We start from the raw sequence: 21,272 nt of genomic DNA on the forward strand, positions 1-21,272 counted from the left end.
TGTAATCCCAGCACTTCGGAGGCTGAGGCAAGGAGAGTGTCGTGAGTTTCAGGCCACCCTGGGCTTCATAGAGTTCAAGGCCAGCCAGAACTACACAGCAAACAGCCCTACACAATGAGGAACAGGGTGTAACCCGTTTTTCTGCCTGTGTGGTTATTTGGATTATTACGTACACTTGGAAAGTTACCACACGCGCCGTTAGTGAGCCAGGCCTGCTTCCCCTGCTGTGCTTAGGCTGATCACTGAACAGGTGCTTTGCAAAAGAGGCGATCTGTGAGGCACTCAGGAGTGTGGGGACAGCAGGATGGGGGAGGGACCAGAGGGAGGGCTCAGGGCTGTACAGGCCTGGTGGAGCACATGCTCAGAAAGTGACAGTGTTGGGGCCGGGGAGATGGCTCAGTAGAATAAGCGCTTGCCTGGCAAGCACAAGGGCCTGAGTTCAAAAAAAAGAAAGTGACAGTGTTTATGTGACCTAAGGGTGGTGTTCAGGGCACTCCAATGCCAGCAGGTTCGATGCCAAACCCCTATGCGGCCCAAGAGAAAGGTCGGTGATTTCAACATGACATCCGTGACAAAGCTCGGAGGAGACTAAAAGTAAAAAATAGATTGCTCAAACCAGGTGTGGTGGCGCACGCCTGTAATCCCAGAACTGGGGAGGTTGAAACAGGAGGATTGCTGTAAGTTTGAGACTGGCCTGGTGGCTACAAAAGTGAGCACAAGGCCAGCCCAAACTGCGTAGTGAGACCCTGGCTCAGAAGGAGAGGAGAGGGGAGGGCAGAGGAGCGGAGGGGGAAAGAAAGATTGCTCAGCTGTGTAGCCTTCAGAATTAGAGATTTGGGGGGGGTTGTTGTTTGCTTTTTAAGATAAGGCCTCACTTTGTATCCCAGGCTGGCCTTGAACTCATGGCAGCCCTCTTAGTTCAGCATCCTGAGTGCTAGAGACACAGAGGCAAGCCACCGACAGTGGGGATTTCTTGGTTGGTTTGGTTCTTGTTTTTTTGTGATTATTACTGATGGTGCTCTGAACTTCCAGCTGTTTCTCCTTTGGAGCTTGGGTCTGCCTGCAGCGGGTGAGGGACCCCAGGGTTGTCCCGTGCAGTTGCCCGTTTCTCAGAGCCCCCTGGCCTCCTGTCTAATCCCACCTACACGTTGGGAGCTGGGTGTCACCCCGTGTGACCCGACTTCCTCAGACCTTGTGGAGCACATTTCTGCCCTAGATGTCGTGGGGTTCCTCACAGGCAAGGAGCTGAGCGTGAGGCGGCCTGGGGAAGCAGGGAGAGGAACTGGGGTGGTGCTGATCTGGCACCCTCTTCTGCTGTTGGGGCCCAAACAGTGGTGGCTGGGAGCTTCGCCTTTGCCGGACCTGAGCCGCTGTGCAGCTGCTCACTGACTTCTGGCCAAGGTGTCCCCTCTCAGAGTCCTCATCTGAGAAAGGGTAGGTGGGCTTTGAGACCCTAAGGCCTGCTCAACGCAAAACTGGGCATGGTGACACAGCCACATGATCCCAGCACTCAGGAAGGCTGAGGCAGGAGGGTTGCAAATTGAAGCCCGGCACAGGCCACTTAGTCACTTAAGACTCTCAAAAATGAAAAGCTTTTAAAAAGAAGCTAGGAGGATAAGGCAGAAGGGCTTGTGAGTTCAGGACCAACCTAAACTACATACCAAGACCCTGTCTCAAAAAATAAAAAGGGTCTGGGCATGGTGCTACATGCTAACCAGCTATAAGGAGGCTGAGACAGGAGGATCACCTGGTTCTGTTACCATATTAGGTTAGGTCACAGTTTGGTGCCTATGGCAGCCACTAATTTCACAAGCCCCTCTCCACCTCTGCTATTTTTTTTTGCTGTGTAGATTTCCGCAGGCTTTGTGTTTGAAAAATACCAGTGTACAGAGAAATGACAAGAAAAAGCCATAATTAAATTCATCAGTTATCCTTTCTCGCTCTGGCTTCTCCCCTTCCCCCATCTCCCTATTCCCGTTTGGGAGAGTTAGGAAAGAATCTGATAGCAGATATTTGACTCTTTATTCCTAAAACATCCCCACACATCTCCCCAGAACAAAGCCACTGTCCCATGCGGTGTGGTTATCAAGTTGAGAATATTTAACAGTGATCTATGCCGTGAGGGCTCCTGTGTGTCACAGTTACTACGGTTCCTCTGGACCCTTCCCCGTCGGAGCTGTGTGTCCCTTGGTGGTTTCCTTAATCTCCATTAATCTGGAGATTGATTGGGGCAGGGAGTGGCGTTTGTTACCTGTCATAGTCCCCTGGCTGGTAAGCTTTCACTGATACCAGACCCGAGCCCTGGCCCCTGCAGACTTGCTCCCCTGGCTTTACACTGCTGCCTGTTCTGACCCCCATCAGTTACCGCCAGGCTTCCTGGTGGGGAGGATAGGACCCTCATCCTAAATCCTCAAGCCAAGGAACAGAAATTACAGGCAGGCCAGGCACAGTGGTGCTTGCCTGTAATCCCAGCACTCCAGCGGCTGAGGCAGGAGGATCTTTGAGAGTTGCAGACCAGTCTGGGCTACAAGCTACAAAGTTGTTCAAGGCCAGCCTGAGCTGCATAGTGAGACCCTGTCTCAAAAAAAAAAAGCCCCCTAGGTTCAACCCCCAGTACCACAAAAACAAAACAAAAGCCAAACACACAGTTAAATTCCTTATTAAGATAAACACAAAAAAATCATGTTTTACTCTAAGTACTTTGAATATTGTTCGATATTGCTCAGAACATTTTATACTAAAAGTGTTGAACTAAAATGTCACAATGCCTGTGTTGTTTGCCCTGGGACTGGGGCTACCAGATAAAATACAGAATCGGCCCAGCTAAATTTGAATTTCAGGCCCACAAGGAATGCTTTCCTTCCCAGGTGTGGTGCCTGAGCTCTGGGCAGGTGAATTCCCAAGCCAGTGTGGCCTTGAATGCCAGGATGAGCTTCCCTTCAGGGTGTCCCCTGCAGGCAGGGGCTGAGCTTGGCGAGCTGGTGCCAGCTGGTCCAGAAATCCCTCTGGCCATGGGAGGCAGGGGACCACTGGGGAGGGTGGCTAGCGACAAGGTCAAGTCAGGCCAGCCACTGGGGAATAAGAGCTTTCAGGAGCCTGACCCACGAGGAGAGGAGAGGCGGGAGGCCTGGGTGCTGGGAAGACAAGCCAGGGGCTGCCAGCACCAGCTGAGGAGGGGTTGAGTGGACCCCCTAGGGGAGGGGCCTAGAAGGACGCAGGGGGTGGCTGGGGGTGGGGGAGGCCGTCCCTGCTCAGGTGATTCCTCCAGGGGTGTGAGCTCTGCAGGAGCCCACAAAGCCAGGAGGGAGTGAGGCCAAGCTCTCAGCCCCGTGGGGTGGGGGGGTCAGCCAAAACCAAGCCAGACCGGCCCTCAACGCTGAGAAACGCTTCCTCCCCTGGCTCTCAGTGGGAAGAGAGATCTTACTTGTAAAGAGAAGAGAGGAGCTGTAATCCCAGCCCTCTGGGAAGCCAAGCCAGCAGGATGGAAAGTTCTGACTCAACCTGGGCAAATCAGCACCTTGGGGAGACCAAAGGCCCTGGGTTCAGTTCCCAGCATGAAAAAAGAGAAAGGTGGGAGAAGCTGTCCAGTGCAGGGATTGCTGGGAAGGGAGGGAGGGAGGCCAGAGGCTGACCCCGTCCTTCTTGGAACCTTGAAGCTCCGTCTGGAGCAGGTGCAGCTGGTCGTGTGGGAACAGGCCATATCAGCCCTGCCCATCAGAGGCCTCCCAGCCTGGAGGATCCGTAATCCGTGGTGGCAGAGGGCCCTGGGAGTCGGGGGCCCGCCCTGGTGGTAGAGCACACACACAAATCAGCTGGTACCCAGGAGAGGGCATCTTGTGTCCATTGGACAGCGCAAAGGCCAAGGGCCATGCAGCCAGAGGGGCTGGCCCTGGAGTTCGAGCCAAGGATCTTTTCACTTCTGGGACTTGGCTCAGCCTCCGGCGTGCGTCCCAGGCTTGGCACTTGCTGTGTGAGCTCAGGTGATTGCTCCTCTCTCGGCCCTACTTTCCTCAGATCACAGAGAATCTAGGGTCTAAAAAGAGCAAAGTCAGCATAATATGTGGCCCAGGAGCTGCCACGTGGTGGTGTGCGCCCGCCCGCAAGGCGCAAGGCGCAAGGCGAGGCCAGCACTCTGGGAGGCTGAGGCGGGAGGATCACAAGGTCAGACCCAACCTGGGCAATTAAGTAACAAACGTAGTGAGGGGCTGAGGAGATAGCTCAGCAGTCTGCCTAGCAACATAGTGAGACCCTGTCTCAAAAAATAAAAAGGGGGGCTGGTGAGATGGCTCAGTGGTCTAAAGCACCTACTTGGAACAAGCTTGGCAAAGCACAAGGACCGCGGTTCGATCCCCCAGCACCACATGCCAGTCAGCCCCGCCCCCTGGTGGGCTGAGCTGGCCACACACACACACACACACACAATAAATAAATAAATAAATGTTTAAAAAATAAATAAATAAATAAAAAATAAAAAGGGCTGAGGATTTAGCTCAGTGCACAGATTTTGCATTCAATCCCTTGTACTGACAATATAATAAAAATTAAAAGCAATAATGTCAGGCTGTCCCCTTAACTGCAGCACCAGCTTTAATCACTCAGCTAAGCCCCATCTACCGGTCTGTGTAATTGGAGTCCATCCTCACAGCAATAATATGATGGTTAAAAAATTGTCTGTAGGGCCGGGGAGATGGCTCAGTAGAATAAGCGCTTCCCTGGCAAGAGCAAGGGTCTGAGTTCAATCCCCAGTTCCGCAAAAAAAAAGTAAATTCTGATATTCTGCCCATGAACAGATGAAGGTCTGGAGGGAAAACAGCCCTTGAAACACTAGCCACAGCGCATGCGCCTGTAGAGCTGTCCCGGGGCCCCGCCTGGAGCTGAGGCTTCTGCCCAGACCTGCAGGACAAGGTTGCCCAAGGTGCTTGCTGGGCCCTGCAGTTCCTAGTGAGGGTGGTTGGTTGGCAGCCCTGTACTCGCAGCTTTCTCTAAGGCCTCTTCTGCCTTCACTCCCATGTTTGTTGTTTTAATTAGAACCCTATAAAACCAGGAGCTTAACAAAGAAGGAGCCGGCCTTGTTGGCACGTGACTGTAATCCCAGTGCTCAGGAGGCTGAGGCGGGAGGATCAGCACAAGTTCAAAGCCAGAAAGAAAGAAAGGCAGAAGAGAAGGACAGCAACAGATTCTGAAGAGCAGGCTTGGTCTAAGTAAATAGAAAAAGAAGATAACGAGAAAAAAAAAGTACAGGATGCCTCTGAGAAACAGCATGGGTACCGTGGAAAGATGTGATAGCCCTAGATCTTTTAAATTTTGAGACAGGGCCTCTTTAGGTTGTCCAGGTTGGGCCTGAATTTGCGATCCTCCAGCCTCACCCTCTTGGAATGCTGGAATTATGGAATGCTTGGAATGCAGGTATGTACCACTATACTTAGCTGAAACTAGCCTCTTCGTGTTGTGTTTCGATAAACAGTAACTATTTTTGGGGGGTGGGGTGGTTTTTTTCTTTCAGTCAGTTTCTTTTTTTTTCCCCGACCTGGGCCGGTTCACCTCTCCTTAGGCAACCTGGTGGTCCCCCGCTCCCAGGAGGTCACCATATTGATGCGGAACTTAGTGCGGACACCCGAGGCGGGTGGAGCTGAGGCGCTCCAGTGCAGACACGCCTCCTGAGCCCTGGGGTTACACACTGCAGCCCAGAACTCCTGGACTCCAGCGATCCTCCCACCTCAGCCTCCCGAGTAGCTGGGACTACGCCCGGCAGTCAGTTTCACTGTGTAGTTCAGGCTGGCCTCTACCTGGAGGCAATCCTCCTGCCTCAGCCTCCCAAGTGCTAGGATTATGTTCCTGGCCAGTTACTGGATTTTTTGTTTTTGTTTTTAGTTTGTTTGTTTTTCTGGTACTGAGGATCAAACTCAGACCTGTGCTTGCCAGGCAGGTGCTTACCCTGTTGAGCTACCTCTCCAGTCCCCAGGAGCTGAACATTTTAATAAAGTTCCATTTATCATTTTTTATGGTTAGTGTTTTGCGCAGACACGCCATTTTGCAACCTGGTATTTTTCCCTATGTGAGCACATAATCTCTTGAAGTCCACAGAATGCAGTTTCTCCCAGGCTGACCAAATGCTACTGAGACTGCAGTCTCTTGTCCAGAACAGAGCTGTAGGTGTCCCCTGGTAAGGACAATTCCACACTGTCGCCTTACTTCCTCGGAATTAGTGCTGAGACGTGGATTGCTTGGGCAAACAGAGAGGACAGCCTTCATGTTTCCTGGCCGTACAGATGGGGCAAGGGTCACTCACTGAGGCGGCTTGGCAGACCGGCACCCCCACACACACAGCTACCCCCCAGCCCCGCCCCCTGGGGCAGCTGCAGCTTCTGACCAGGCACTTCCTGTATTGTCTGACTCTGCTGCTTGGTCCCTTCTGGCCATGTCATTGTCATTCAGTCCCAAGGAGCCCCCAGAGCCAAGCCCCATTGCTCACCCTTGTAGCTCTCTGATCTTAACTGGAAGCAACATACACCGTTAAGTTCCAGGAAACCCTGGGCTGTGACTGAGCTCCTTTGACTCCCGGACGCATCAGCCAATCCGGGCAGACTGCCCACAGAGAAATCCTCCTGACTCGAGTGCAGAGGAGCTAGCTGGGCTGAGGCCTGAACTTCCAGAGGAGGCCGCTGACCCTGATGCCTGGGTGGGTGCTGCCTTCCTGCTCTTCTGCCGAACTGGGGCTTTAACTCTGATGCCCGCTGTGCGGCTTTTACCAGGCATCAAAATGCTCTCCTGGTGGGAATCAAAAAATCAAGGGAAAGATCCTGCAACATGTCAGAGCTTGCTAGTGTCATCCAGAGCCAAGTGAAATTTTATGAGGGACTGTGTGAGGCTTGTCAGACTGACACCCCCTTTGATCCTGAAGCTCCTGGACATCAACAGATGATAAATTCAGCTTTTGTGTCACAGTGTCCCTCAGACATCTGAAAGGAAATGTAAAAGATTGAAAGATTGAGGGCAGGGCTGGTGAGATGGCTCAGTGGTCTAAAGCACCTATTTAGAACAAGTTTAGCAAAGCAAAGGGACCGCGGTTCAATCCCCAGCACCACATGCCAGCCAGCCCCGCCCCCTGGTGGGCTGAGCTGGCCACACACACACACACACACATAAATAAAATAAAAAATTAAAAAAAAAAAAAAAGTATATCGTTGAAAGATTGAGGGCAGGCCAGGCCAGGGATATAGCTCAGGGGCACAGCGCCTGCCTGGCAAGCAGGAGGTTGTGAGGTCAGTTCCTCCTACCAAAAAATAAACTGAGGGCTTTCCTGGTATAAACCAAGAGGGAGATGAGAAGAAAGAGTGAAAGGGCAGGGGCCGGGAAGATAGCGCAGTGGAATAAGCGCTTGCCTGGCAAGCACAAGGGCCTGAGTTCAATCCCTGGTTCTGAAAAAAACAAAACAAAAAAAACAGTGAAAGCTGCGTCCAGAAGCTGGCGACAGAGGGGCTGTAAGCAAGGCAGCAAGGCTTCACAGGGGCCCCAGAACAAGACAGACAGTCAGAAATATGTCCTGACTCCAAACTGATGTGCCTGGTGCAAACAGTTTGGACCCTGGAAAGATAAATGCCCCTGTCACCGCTGCGTAAAAGCCCAGCAGGTTTCCATCAGGCCTGCTGCCACCATCTGAACTCTTGCTTTCGCTTGTTGATGGAACTGCAAGGGATAGACCAGGCTCTAGAGGACCAGGCCCCCAGGAAATAATGAAGGGCTTTAATGATCAATGGCAGAGCCAGTTATTCGGTTGTCACCCGCCCCCCTCCCCACCCCCTGACTTCCTGGCAAGTTCCAATAGTAAGGGCTGCTGCCATTCCCATGGAAGAGATTTTGCCAGAGTAGATCCCGCAAGCTCAGAGGACATCTGTTATGGTTTGTGTCTAGGTGTCCCCCCCCCAAGCCTTGTGCAGTCATGGGGCAGACTCCTAGAGGTTGTGATTAATTCGTAATTCAGTGCTGGGAATATGGGTGTGAGAGCTACGCCCACAAATAGCCTGAGAGCAATACAAGGAAGGGAGAGAGGCTTGCCGCTGTTTCTGCTGCCGCTGCTTCTGCTGCCGCTGCTGCTGCTGCAGCTGCCGCCAGTCCTCCCATTTTGCTCTTGCTGTTTTGCTGTCTTCTGCCGCCATGGACTGCTGCCCTCTGCCACGTGCCACTCTGCCTTGGAGCCAGCTGATTATGGACTGAAACCTTCACAAACTGTGAGCTAAATTAACCTTTCCTTCCTTCATTTTGGGTGTCAGGTATTTTGTCCCAGCAGCGAGTGCAAAGTAACTAAGACAACATCTCACCCGACATGCATTTCTGTATATGCCCGAACACCCTGCTCCCCTTCTGGGCCACGATCTGTCATCAAAGTTGGGAGCAACAGTTCCTTTGCTCCAAACAGACCTGCCACCCTCACCTGAGTCCCAGCTCCAAACTTAATACTAACTGTATCCCACTAAGAAGAGTGGTGTCCCTGTCAAGAGATGCCGTGGACTGTAAGCCCGCAGTTTAAAAATCCAACCTCGCCCCTTTGATGAGCAGACTGAACCCAGGAGCTGACCCTATTACCACCAAGCAATATCCCAGTCCCGAGGACCTCCGCACCCTAAATGCATCCACTGTAACCTTGCATCCAGGGGGTCCAGACCCTTCACCCTCCTGATGTCACCTGGCTCACCTGCCTGCATTTGGAAGACGAATGCCTTCTTCTGTCTGCACATATTCCCTGCCAGCCGAGCTCTGTTCAATTTTCAGTGGGAGGAAGACGTGGCCAGGTCACCCCATGGACAATAGAACTGTAGTCTTGCAGTATGTTAGTGTGTGCACCAGGAATTGAACTCAGGACCTTGCATGTGCCAGGAAGGCACTGCACTGCTGAGCTATATGTCCAGCCCATCGATGGCATTCTTATTGGAAACTCACTAGAAAAAATTGCTGGGGGCCAGCGAGACAGCTCAGTGGACTAAGAGGCCTAATTAGGCAGGCACAAGGACTGGGGTTCAATCCCCCGGTGTTCTATGCCAGCCCCGCCCCCAGGGCACGCTGAGACAGCAATTGTGACTGGGTGTGGTAGCATGCTTCTATAATCCCAGCGCTTGGGAGGCTGAAAACAGGAGGATCACTATGAGTCCAATCTGTGTAGTGAGACCCTGTAGGCTCTGTACTAATAACTACATAAAATAAGAAAATTGTTGGAGGGTACTAAAGCCCTTATCTACCACCTGCTGACCACAGGTTGTAAGGTATCTTGGGAAAAGGTTCCAACACTCGGGCCCAGAAAGAAAGGAAGTCATTTGTTCCATGTCACAGCCTGACTGTGAAAAGGCATGCAGAGAGCTCTTAGGGGTAGCTGGTTTCTGCTGGATCTGGATAGCAAGCTATGCTAAAAAATCCAGGCTAGGCCCTCTTTCCCTTCAATGAGGCAGCCGAGCGGCAGACACAGACATACAGATCTTTGTAAAGACCCTGACAGGCAAGACCATCACCCTCGAGGTTGAGCCCAGTGACACCATCGAGAATGTCAAAGCCAAAATCCAAGACAAGGAGGGCATCCCCCCTGACCAGCAGCGTCTGATATTTGCCGGCAAACAACTGGAGGATGGGCGGACCCTCTCTGACTACAACATCCAAAGAGAGTCCACCCTGCACCTGGTGCTTCGCCTGCGAGGTGGGATCATGGCGCCATCCCTGCGCCAGCTTGCCCAGAAGTACAACTGTGACAAGATGATCTGCCGCAAGTGTTATGCCCACCTGCACCCCCGTGCTGTCAACTGCCGCAAGAAGAAGTGTGACCACACCAACAACCTGCGCCCCAAGAAGGTCAGATAAAGCTCAGCCAGCCCCTCGTCCAGAAGGGCACCACCTGCCCAACGCCTGCAGCCTTGGGGCCTGAATAAAGTTTCCCTCCCTTGACTAGAAAAAAATAAATAAATAAAAATAAAAAATCCAGGCCACTTTATGAGATGTTGAAAAAGCTCACAGCTAACAAAGGTCCAATAAATTGGACTTTAGAGCTGGATGTGGGAGTCTGCTCCTGTAATCCTAGCACTTGGGAGGCTGAGGCGAGAGGATTGTTGGGAGTTAGAGACAAGTCTGGGACAGATTTGTACTAATAGTGTTTAGACAGGATATCATGTCAGCATCTTGTACTCTGAATAACTACTACAAAGACAATATGCAATGTATTAATTGTTGTAACTGTTCTACTAACCTGTTTCGAAACTGTCTCATTGCTATTTCTTTCTCATTAAAATTAATTTTAAAAAATCAAATCATAAAAAAAGAGAGAGAGAGAGAGACTATCCTGGGCTATGTTCAGGGTTCGAATCGAGTTGAGACCGAGATCAGAACATATTAGAATTTAGTGAACTTTCATTAGCCAGTCTGGGGGCTAGCCGGCCACACTCCACGCAGGAAGGTGCTAACCAGCCACACCCAGCAGCGTGGAGTTCAGTCCTTTACAGCAAGCCTTGCTGATACAGCTGCAAGCTGTTTACAACTAGGAGGTTTTCAGTTTTTAGCAGAAAGTGGAACTTGCCCCAGATGGGGCCTGTTAAGCGCAAGCTACGGTTAGGGTGGAAACGCATCAGCTGTGTACAACACCAGCAGGCTGCAGGATCTGCACTTGAGCCAGGCAGCGATGCTCAAGGAGCTGGAGGTCCCTGCCAGCCTTGCCCAGTAGAAAAATAAGAAGCACCACATGGGGGCCTTGCGGGTTATCTCAGTCACTTAAGCGCCTGCTAGGGCAAACCCAGTCAGGCACAGGGGACTGCAGTTCGATCCCCAGCTCCACATGCCTTGCCAGACCTGCCCTGAAGGCAGCTTGAAATAGCCAAAAAATAAAAAAGGGCCACATTGATTTTAACCCATTACAGGCTACAAAATGAGTTCAAGGCCAGCTTGAACTGCATAAAGAGTCCCTGTTTCAGAAAGACAATAAAAGAAAGCAATTAGTCTCTACATGAGATCCTGACAATGCTCTTCTTAATCTACACAAAGGCTCCCTTCATTATACTGAAGAAGACTTAAAATGTGCCACGCAGGAAAAGGCCATGATGAGCCCAAATGGTGTTTGGCTTTTACCTGAAAACAGAATGATTGTTCCGTTTACACCTGGGCTAAGCATCCCCACGACATCACCCACAGAGGAAGACGGCAGTGGCCCAGCTGCTCGGCTGAAATGACTATATTCCCTGAGTGACAGCACTTGCAAGGTGTGACATTTGTGCAAGGGCTGAGGTCTCAACAGGCCCCCAGCTGCCGCCAGGAATCCAGCATACAGGACTTTCTCCTTTAAAAAAAATTTTTTATTTATTCATTTATTTGGTACAGGGTCTTGCTACACAGCTCAGACTCATAGTGATCCTCCTGTCTCAGCCTCACCAATGCTGGGATTACAGACGTGCGCCACCATGCCTGGTTTGGGTGGCTGGCAAGGCTTGTGGTATGGGGGATCAAACTCGGGTCCTTGTGCTCGCCAGGCGGGTACTTAGACTGCAGAGCTATCTCCCCAGCCCCAAGACTTTCTCCTTTGGAAGACCTCCAAATAGACTTTGCTGAAGTTCAGCCGTGCCAGGGCTACAAATATTTGCTGGTACTGTTATTCAGGCTGGCCAGAGCCACTGAAGTGTGCAACTTTTTATTTTATTTATTTTTAAAATATACTTGGTAAAGGGTCACACTGTACAGCTTGGACTTGTAATGATCCTCCTGTTTTCAGCCTCCCAAGAGCCGAGATTACAGGTGGGCACCACCACGCTCAGCCTCAGTGGCTGGCTCAGCGCACTCCAGGACCAGAGCCAGGGCAACATGTGGCACCGGGGATCAAACCCCGGTCCCCGGGCTTGCCTAAGCAGGCGCTTAGTCTGCTGAGCTATCTTGTCAGCTCTGTGTGCAGCGTTTTATTGAGAGAATATTCCCAGACATGGGCTATCCAAGAATATAGGCAGTGATAATGGGCCGTCATTTGTGGCCGAGATAACTCAGAAACTAGCCAAGGAACTAAAAATTAGATGAAATCTTGACTTTTTTTTATAGGCCCCAGAGCTCTGGGAAGGTAGAATGAATGACCAGAACACTAAAGTCAATACTGACAAAGTATTAGCAAGAAACCCACATGCCCTGGGTGGACTTGTTATCTGTGGCCCTCCTGAAAGTCAGGGCTTCACCTGGGCCCACTGGATACATCCCTTCTGAGGGCCAGTTCAGGAGGTCTCCACCTGTCATCGAGGGCCTCCAAGCTGATCTGCATCCGGTAGGGAATATCACCTTACAAGAACCACTTAGCCAGGAGATACACAAGAATATGGCAGAGAGATCGCCCACACCTACTCACACCTGCACGCACCTGCAATGCAGGTGACATAGCTGGGTTACAGATTGGAAAAAGGTGGGCTGGGGACAGAGCTCAGTGGCATACGTGCCTGCCTGGCAAGAGCAAGGTCCCAGATTTGATCCCCGGTACTAAAAAAAAAAAAAAATGGAAAAAGGACCCCCATCTCTAATCTGAAAAGACCACTACTGAATCGTTTTGACCACTCCCACTGCGGTAGAACTGGCGGCAATGCAGTCCTGGATCCAGCACTCCAGGACCAAGCGAGCACATCCAGCCGACTGCTGGGAGGCTGCCCTGATGGTCTGATCCTCCGCGGACCACCTTGAAGAGATAGCGCACCCAGAGCCTTGCCCCTGCCGCCCTGAGGCTGGCAGGTCAACGCCCCGCGAAGATTCAACAGACGCCACACGCCGGAGCGCCTGCCTGCACTGACTGCATGTTCTGCTTTCCGGTTTGGTTTTTAATTTCCTTTCTCGCCCTGATTTTAGCGCTTGCTGCGGCTGTATCCCCAGAGGACTGGAGAATTTCTCCTAAAGTTGCCTTTTTTTGCCTTTATATTGTTGCAAGCATTGCACTGAGTACCTTAATCTGCTTTTTCTAAATTTTAGGCTAATTGATACTTCCTATACAGATATTTGTTTGGTTATCACTAGTTTTAATGCACTGTTACTCCACCCAGTTACTAGGTTTATGTCTTCCTGTTAATTATAGTGTTTGCTGTTGCTCTGTGCTTTGGAGTTCAGCAGGATGGGAGCCCCGCCAGAGAACTGTTTGCGTTCTCGTTTATGTGTTTATCATTTGTGGGTTCCGCATTCTTGGTCGCCTAGGCTAAAAATCACAATGATCTTTCTGTGGATAATATGCCTTAACATTTTGGGAGTATTTGGAAATTCAGGAAACTGGGAATTTCAGGTTTAAATTGAAGATGTGAGGGCTGGTGTGAGGGCTGGGGAGATAGCTCAGTGGCATAAGCATCTGCCTGGCAAATCAGGGTCCCCAGTTCGATTCTCAGTACTGCTAAATAAATAAATGAGTCCCTAGTTTATTAATTGGACTGGATGGGATCCCTCGAGGCCACAAGTGTTTCTGTATTTTGATGGTGCCCAATCCAGGCAACTTCCCAAATTGGAAAAATCATGGCTATTCCTTGGGTTGTGGAAGATTCAATTGGAAACGGGAATGAATATAGGGAATTTCATTCCAATACAAAGAACCTTTGTCCAGATAGGTGACCAACACTGAAACACTGTAACGCCCCTTTCTCATCTATATTCCGTCCTAAGTGGGACTGTCATAGCCTGGGCTGGAGCCAAAAATGCCCTTCTTACTTAGCTTCCCTCTGGTCCAACTTGCCACCAGGGAGCTTGCAACCCTTTACAATATATTATTTCAGGGGCCGGGGAGATGGCTCAGTAGAATAAGTGCTTCCCTGGCAAGCGCAAGGGCCTGAGTTCAATCCCCGGTTCCAGAAAAAAAAAAAAAAAAAATTATTTCAGAGCTTTCCTATGGAGACTGGATCTCAGGTCATTGGATAAGAGTTCAGGTAGATAGGTGGGGACTAGACCCACGGGTTGTTTTAAGACTCTGGAGAGCCCGGAACTTCTCCACCTCCAATCCGAATTAGGATTCCTTCTGCAAGGCCACGAGTGTCCCCAGTGACACAGCATCTTTTACAAACCACACAGGGCCCCTGACTCCTGACCTTCTGCGTCTGGTCCACAGGACCCACCTTGTCCTCCAAGCTGTAAACCCTGACTCAGATAAAAACAGTTGGCTCTGTGGCCCCCTTTCAGTTCCAACCTCTGCAGCTTTGGGTCTCATTCCGAGCACTATGAAGCTGGATTGAAGCAAAGCTCCCGATCGCTGCATCAGCCTAGCCCTACCCTGAGTGGGGACACACCTTGTTTTCTAGGTTTCAGAAAGGGCCAAAATGCCTGTGCTGAGTGCACAGCTATCCCGGCTGTCACTTCAGGGTCTCCAGCAGCTCCCTTTGGGACTTTCTTTCCTTGTGCTGACAGGATACATTAGGTGTTTGGTAGCACAATTGTGGACTCGCTTTTCTGAAACCAGACCTTTGTGTTTATCTGGGACAGCAAGGACGTACACTTGACCACTGGTCACGTCAGAAACACGGCCCTGTGACATTGCCTGTTACCCGAAATGACCACAGCAGGGAGGGTAACAGCGCTGCAGCTGCGGGTGTAAGTCACCAGCAAGGCTCACGGTGAAGTGCTCAGATTGCTGGAGACGTCGCCAGCCTACAGACCTCAGTAGACACACTGCAGGATCAAGGAGCCTCTGGCTGCAGTTGTCCTCCAGAATGAAAGCCCTAGACCTGGCCTGACAGTCCCCCACGGGGTACCTGCCTCTTCCGGAGGAGGAATGTCATCACTATGCTAACAAGTCATGAAGAGTAAGAGAAAACTGCCGCCCGCTGTGGGAAGCCTCAAGCCTAAGGTTCTGAAATTTATGGGAAGTTCTTCCCTGTGCGGATCCTTAGATCTTCTCCTTCTTGGACAGGGGCTGTCCTGAGACCTGCACTGGCCATCCTAGCATGACTTCTCCTAGGCCTTGTGTGGTCCGCATTCTGTCGCAGTTCTGGACAGAACGCTTTGAAGACAGGCACCACCAACTTCTTTTACAGGTCACTCCCTCCTGTCAGCTCCTTAGCGCTGAGGAAGCCAAGGACCCTGAAAAGGAAGGCTCTCCTCCGTGGTGTGGCCGAGGCTCCAACAGCGTGTCACGCAGCTGGCAGCTGAAACCCATGACCGTCTGGCCTCAGCTGTTATCCATCAACATCACGGGCCAGGCTGTTTTTCCTTTACATTTACTTATCTGGTACGGGGTCTCACTATGCAGTTCCAACTCACAGTGAGCCTCCTGTCTCAGCCTCCCCAGTGCCTGGATTCCGGGTGTGCACTACCACACCCAGTTTCGGGGTGGCACAGTGCGCCGGAGGTTCCAGGGCCTGCCCAGCATGCAGTCCTGGGGATCGAGCTCAGGACCTTGCTCTTGCCAGGCAGGTGCTTATGCTACCAAGCTATCTCCCCAGCACCTGCGTTTCCTTTAATTAAAAAAAAATCTGCACTGACTGCAGGCTGCTTCAAGGCCATCATGTTTGGGGAAAGACCAACCTAATCAAGGACGCATATTCTGTCTGCTAGCCCCTCATGTACAGTTCTGCCTGACAGTGTCTCACAAACTCTTGTATTCCATGTAACCGATGCTGTGATAACCTGTTATTAGTTTTGTACTTCTCACTTGCCAACCACATTTAAACTAAACTCAACCTGACTCAGGGCTGATGATGTGAAACCTAGTTTTCCTCAGCCCTCTGGCATTATGAATAAGTATCTGCCTTATTTTTTTTTTCTTTTTTTTTGTACAGGGTCTACAGCGTCTCACTACACAGATCAGACTCATAGTGATCCTCCTGTTTTCAGCCTCCCAAGCGCTGGGATTATAGGTGTGCACCATCACACCCAGTTTCAGTATGCCCTGGGGGCGGGGCCAGCACAGCACACTGAGGATGGAACCCCAAAGTCTGCCTTCTGATCCCCTTGTTACAGAGTCTTTCGTTGTTCCCTTATTTGCAACAACATCAGTGTCCTAGAGCCGCCTTAAACAACCACAAAACTAATTATGTCACAGTTCACACTCCCCAAATCCAAGCTTCCATTGTCACTTGGCCTCCACCTCTCTTCACTGGCATCTTCCTTTGGCACCCATCACTGGATTTAGAGCTCAACCTAAATCGAGGGTGCCCTCATCCTGAAACCATTAGATCTACAAAGTCCTTACTTTTTTCTTTTCTTATGTATTTGGCACAGAGGCTCACTACCCAGCTCGGACTCGTAGTGATCCTATTTTCAGTCTGAGAGCTGGGATTACAGGTGTACGACATCACACCTGGTCTTGGTGGCCAGCTTGCAGCGCCCTGGGGAGGGGGCCAACACAACTGGTGGTGCTGGAGATTGAACCCCTGTCCTTCCGTTTGTCTAAGCAGGTGTTTAGTCCGCTGAGCTGTCTCACTGGTCCTATCGAAGTCCTTATTTCAAAATCAGTTCATGATCTGGGATCCTACCATGCTGGGGAGTCCTGTCTGCCAGGTCAGAGAGTACAGCAGGTGAAAAACTAGATTAATCCAAGGCCTCCTATACCAGCTGTGAGGTGCAGCTGGGCAGACTGAGGCAATGAGCTGTCAGTAACCTGCCTGAGGTCACAGGTCACGAGCAGTGCTGGAGAAGACCAAAAGCCAGGCAGGTTCACCGGAGCCTAAACTGCCTCGGGCAGAAACCTAATCCAAGCTAGCTAAACAGGAAGGGATTTACCGGAATGTTCCTGGGTAGCCTCTAGGAAAAGAGAGGCTTTGGAGGTGACCAGAGCCAGGGCCTCTACCTCCATCCCCACCTCTCTATCTTTGACCCCAGAGCTTCCTCTACCCAACCTCCCTGGGCATCTTAACACCCGAGCACTGAGATTGATGGACCCAGGCGGGTTGATCTCAAGCAAGAGGAGGAAAGACCTAATTGGACCATCCCGTCCCATGATCACCTTTGGCCCAATCAGCATGGCCAAAAGGTTGGTGCATTCTAATTGGCTCCGTCTTACTCAGGTGCCCAACTTTTGGCCAATCACGGTGAGAAGAGGGTGGAGTCAACTGGGGAAGCGGCTAACTTCATGTGGGTCCCCCCACAGGGCTGGTGTGCAAGGTCTGTAGGAGGAGCTCCGAGCACACAGGGGAGGGGGTGTTTTGCACCAGGATGGAGGGAGACCGTGTCCGGCCAGTGGGATATCCCAGCGGGTGCTAGAGTTGGAAAATGCTCTGGCCTTGTGCCTTAGAGAGTGGGGCGCATGGAAAAGTGCTCCGAGAACCTAAACACTGTGGGAATTCATGCAAACTAAGTAAAAGGAGAAGCACTGAGGGAGTGGAGTGTGGGGGGAGAGGGTCCCTCGGCAAGGCAGAGCTCTTGGTGACCCGGAGGGGCACAGGTGCCTGTTCTGGGCCACAAACGGGAACATAGGATAGGGAGAGGCCAGGGGAGGCCTGGAGCCCAGGTCCTGCTGCTCCTGGCCTGTAGGATGCTTTTGTGTAACCAGAGAAAAGTGCGCAGGCTGTGGGGGTGGGGGAGTCCCCTCTCCGACCTGGGGCTAGGCCAGGGGCCACCTGGGTTTTGAGCTGTACTATTGCGTGCACCTGGGAAAGCTGGTTCTCCAGGGACTGCGCTGCCAGAGCCAGGGCTTTGCTGATGACTCCAGGCCAGTAGGACCCAGGGGAAGTAAGACACAGTTCATGGCTCAGTCAGTGCACTCTGATTTGTGAAGGTGGCAGTCTGCAAGGAAACCTGGAGGACAAGGACCAGCCCCAGCTTGAAACTCCTAGGGCTCTAGGGCTGGTGTCGCGTTTCCTGCTTGCCTGGCAGAGTCCTTGGCTTGGAGACTGAAACTGTCTTTTAAGAAACAAACCTTTTCTTGCACAACTGCACGTGTAGGGTATCGTTCTGCGCAGCACACACCAGGGCCCTACTTTGGTCCTGCATCAAACCAGGACATAGCAAGCTGCTCCTGTCTTGGGGTGGGGTAAGGGTGAGCCAGAGGCACTAGCGAGTACCTCCCTCTGCCTCTACCTGCCCCCCAGTCCCATCTACTCGCCCTCTTCTCACTACAGGTGTTTGCTTAGTTTTTGTTGGTGCTGGGGATCGAGCCCAGGGCCCCACATGTGCTGGGCAAGAGCTCTGTGCTGAGCTACATCACAGTCCTCTTGTCACAATTTCAGGTACTAGTTATAGCCCTCACACCCTGCTGAACCCCAGGGGCCCCAAAGGGAGCTGGCGGACAGCCGTGGAGCAGCTGAAAAGTGCCCTGTTTTCCAGCTGTGTGATCCAGCACAATTGACCTAGCACCTGGCCTGAGACCCAGCTCTCGCTCATCTATAAAATGCTGGTGAGAGCAGTGAGTGTGGGAGTTTTTCATTTGTTTTTGATAAAGCCACTTTGTTTCCATCTTGATTTTTTGAGACAGGGTCTTGCTATGTAGTTCAGGCTGGTCTTACGCTCGCTGCATAGCAGAGACTGGCTTTGAGCAAAGAGTGATCCTCCAGTCAGCCTCCTGAGTTCTAGGATTACAAGTGTGTACAACCATGTCTAGCCTTTTCTTTCTTTCTTTCTTTCTTTCTTTCTTTCTTTCTTTCTTTCTTTCTTTCTTTTTTTTGTCATCTCCCTGAATTCCTCAGGCTGGCCTTGAATTCTTGGGCTCAAGCGATCCTCCTGCCTCAGCATCCCAAGTAGCTGGGGACTCTAGGTGCACTTCTGTGCCTGACCCAGTGGGGTTCTTGGCAGGGTCCAGTCACATGTCTTACTTTCTCTCATTGCTGAGACAAAATACCCAACAACCAAAATTAAAGAAGGAAAGGTTTATTTAGCTCGCAGTTTGTGGAGGTTTCAGCCCATAATCAGCTGACTCTAAGGCAGAGGGATGTAACAGAGAGAAACAGGAAAAATAGTTCATGGTGGCAGAAGACAGCAAAACCAACAAGAGAGAGGAGGCAAGCCTCTTTCTGTCTCCATATTGCATGTGGGCTGCCGGTCCTAGGGCAGGCGCAGCATGTAACTCCCAGTCAGAGCCATGCCGAGCTGATCAGTGGACTGAGTCATTTTCACACACCCTTAATCCAAGCCTCACTCACTTTGGGTGCAGCCATCTCTGAAAAAGCCCTGTGACCCTGTGTGGCTTTGGGGAGGGTAGCTGGACCCAAAGCTAACAGATGTGCACTTGGAGGAAAGTGGCCCTTGTGGTCTGCACCTCAGGAGCAGGGCTTCACCTTGAAGGTGACTTTAGACACTGTCACCTGAACTTGCGCAGAGGGAGCTGCCTGTGCTCCTACTCATTTATTCACCCATTTGCTTACATTAGCATGAATTCACGGGGATGATTTTCTGTGTTGTCTTCTGGGTTCCAGTCTGCTGCCTCACTGTGGCTCAGATCATTCCTGTTTTGCTGGCTAGGAGCTCTTCTGGTGACTTTCGCTGTTACATGCGATCTGCATGTGAGTGTCTCGGCCCTTCCCTTGGGTGACCCAGCAAGATGCTCCAGGCTTTTTTGTCTGTTTATTTTCTAAGACAAAGTCTTGCTGTGTAGCCCAGGCGGGCCTTGTACTCTGAGCGATCCTCCTGCCTCAGCTTCCTGAGTGCTGCAATTCCAGATGTGCACTACCGTGACTGGCTGCAGGCTAGTTTTGTCCATTTCCCATCCTGGTCCTAGAGTAGCCATTTCTCCCAGGCCTTTGGTTCCTCTTAATGGAGAACGGGATCACGCACCAAGGTCTCACGGAACACTCTCACAAGCCATGGGTAGAGGCTTTATTTATCTATTAGTTTATAGCTATTTCATTTCCATGTTTTGGCTGTTACCGTAGGGAGCCAGCCCGACACGACTGCAGCCACTATAGCCACTACTGGAACCTAGGATGGTTTTTCTACCTAGTTTTGCAGCAAACCATGAAGAGATAATACAGGGCAATGAAACTCCCAACCTGAAAGATACCTGGGCCGAGTTTGTGTTCTCTAAAACCAAAGAATGAATTTTAGGAACAAACGGAGGTTAAGAGCAGAATATATTTATGGGGGTGGGGGAGAAAGCTGCTGTCTGGGAGAGGGACAGAAGGGGACCTGAATGAGTTGTCCAGGAACCTGCCGTTTCTGGGGATTTTTATAGCGCAAAACCATGAAGTGAGGCGAGTCTAAGGCAGGAAACGTAGGAACTCAGATATGAGGGGGGACAAAACTGTGGCCAGCCAGTAAGGTTACAAGCACCATTGCTCAGGTAAAATTGATGAAATCCAGAACCAAATGGGAAAGCGAGTCACGCCGCAAGCAGGATGTATACAGAACAGGGCCTCGCCGGTAGGGATTGCGTTAGTGACTCTTCCGGACTTCAAGTGCCGATCAGTCCCGGTGCTAATCTTTAGGGAGGTCAGCGTTTGCTGGCTCTTTGGTCTTCAGGTCTGGCCCACAGCAGGAGCATGCGTTTCTCACGCCTGCAAGGTATCTTGTCTTCCATGCTGTCTCCTTCAGAGCTAGTCCTACCCAACTGCCTAATTTAGCTCCCTACAACAGTAAAACCGCCTGAGGTGTGTGGAGCTTCACAACAGGCCCTGGCTCAGGGATGAGAAGGTGGGAGCCTCCGCCTGGATGAAATCACTCTCACACCTTCTGATCCGAACAGCAGAGACCAGAGCAGAACTGAGGCCTGACTGAGCCCCTGTGAGCACGCAGGAGAAGTTACCATAGCTGGCGTCAGTTCTCGACCTCAGCGACACTGATGGGAGGCAGGAGAATCTTGTATTACTTTGATGGCTTGCACTGTGTTGGAGTGAAAAAGCAGGATGAGCCAGACGTGGGAGGCGACTCTGCCTGCTGCAGGCAGGAGTTCCCTGGCTGCCTGATGCTAACCTGTTTGTCTTTCTTCCTTGTTCATCCGCAGGTGAGACTGGAGTGGGCTGGTTCCCCACAGGTAGTGTCTGGCAGGGACCAGAGATCAGCCCTGTGGACTGGTTTGCTACAAGCTGGTTTTTTGTTTTGTTTTTGAGACAGTCTTGCTATGTCATCAAGGCTGGACTCAAATTCATGATGGAGGGGCCAGGGAGATGGCTCAGTGGAATAAGCACTTCCCTGGCAAGTGCAAGGGCCTGAGTTCAATCCCTGGTTCTGCAAAAAAAAAAAAAAAATCATGATGGATCTGCCTCAGCCTTTTTACCTTGAGGGTGCAGGTGTGAGCCACAGGGCCTGCCTCGCCTCGCTGATCTGGATTTCCTTCTTGCCTAATGCCTCGAAGCAGCTTTTCACGTGCTCCCTGGCTGTCTGTGCGGTTCTTTGGAGGTATGCCTATGCAAATCCTCTGCCCACTTAATCTTTTTATTTTTTGG

This window comes from Octodon degus, unplaced genomic scaffold (genome assembly GCF_000260255.1).
Source record: "Octodon degus isolate 3935 unplaced genomic scaffold, OctDeg1.0 scaffold00153, whole genome shotgun sequence".
Taxonomy (NCBI): Eukaryota; Metazoa; Chordata; class Mammalia; order Rodentia; family Octodontidae; genus Octodon; species Octodon degus.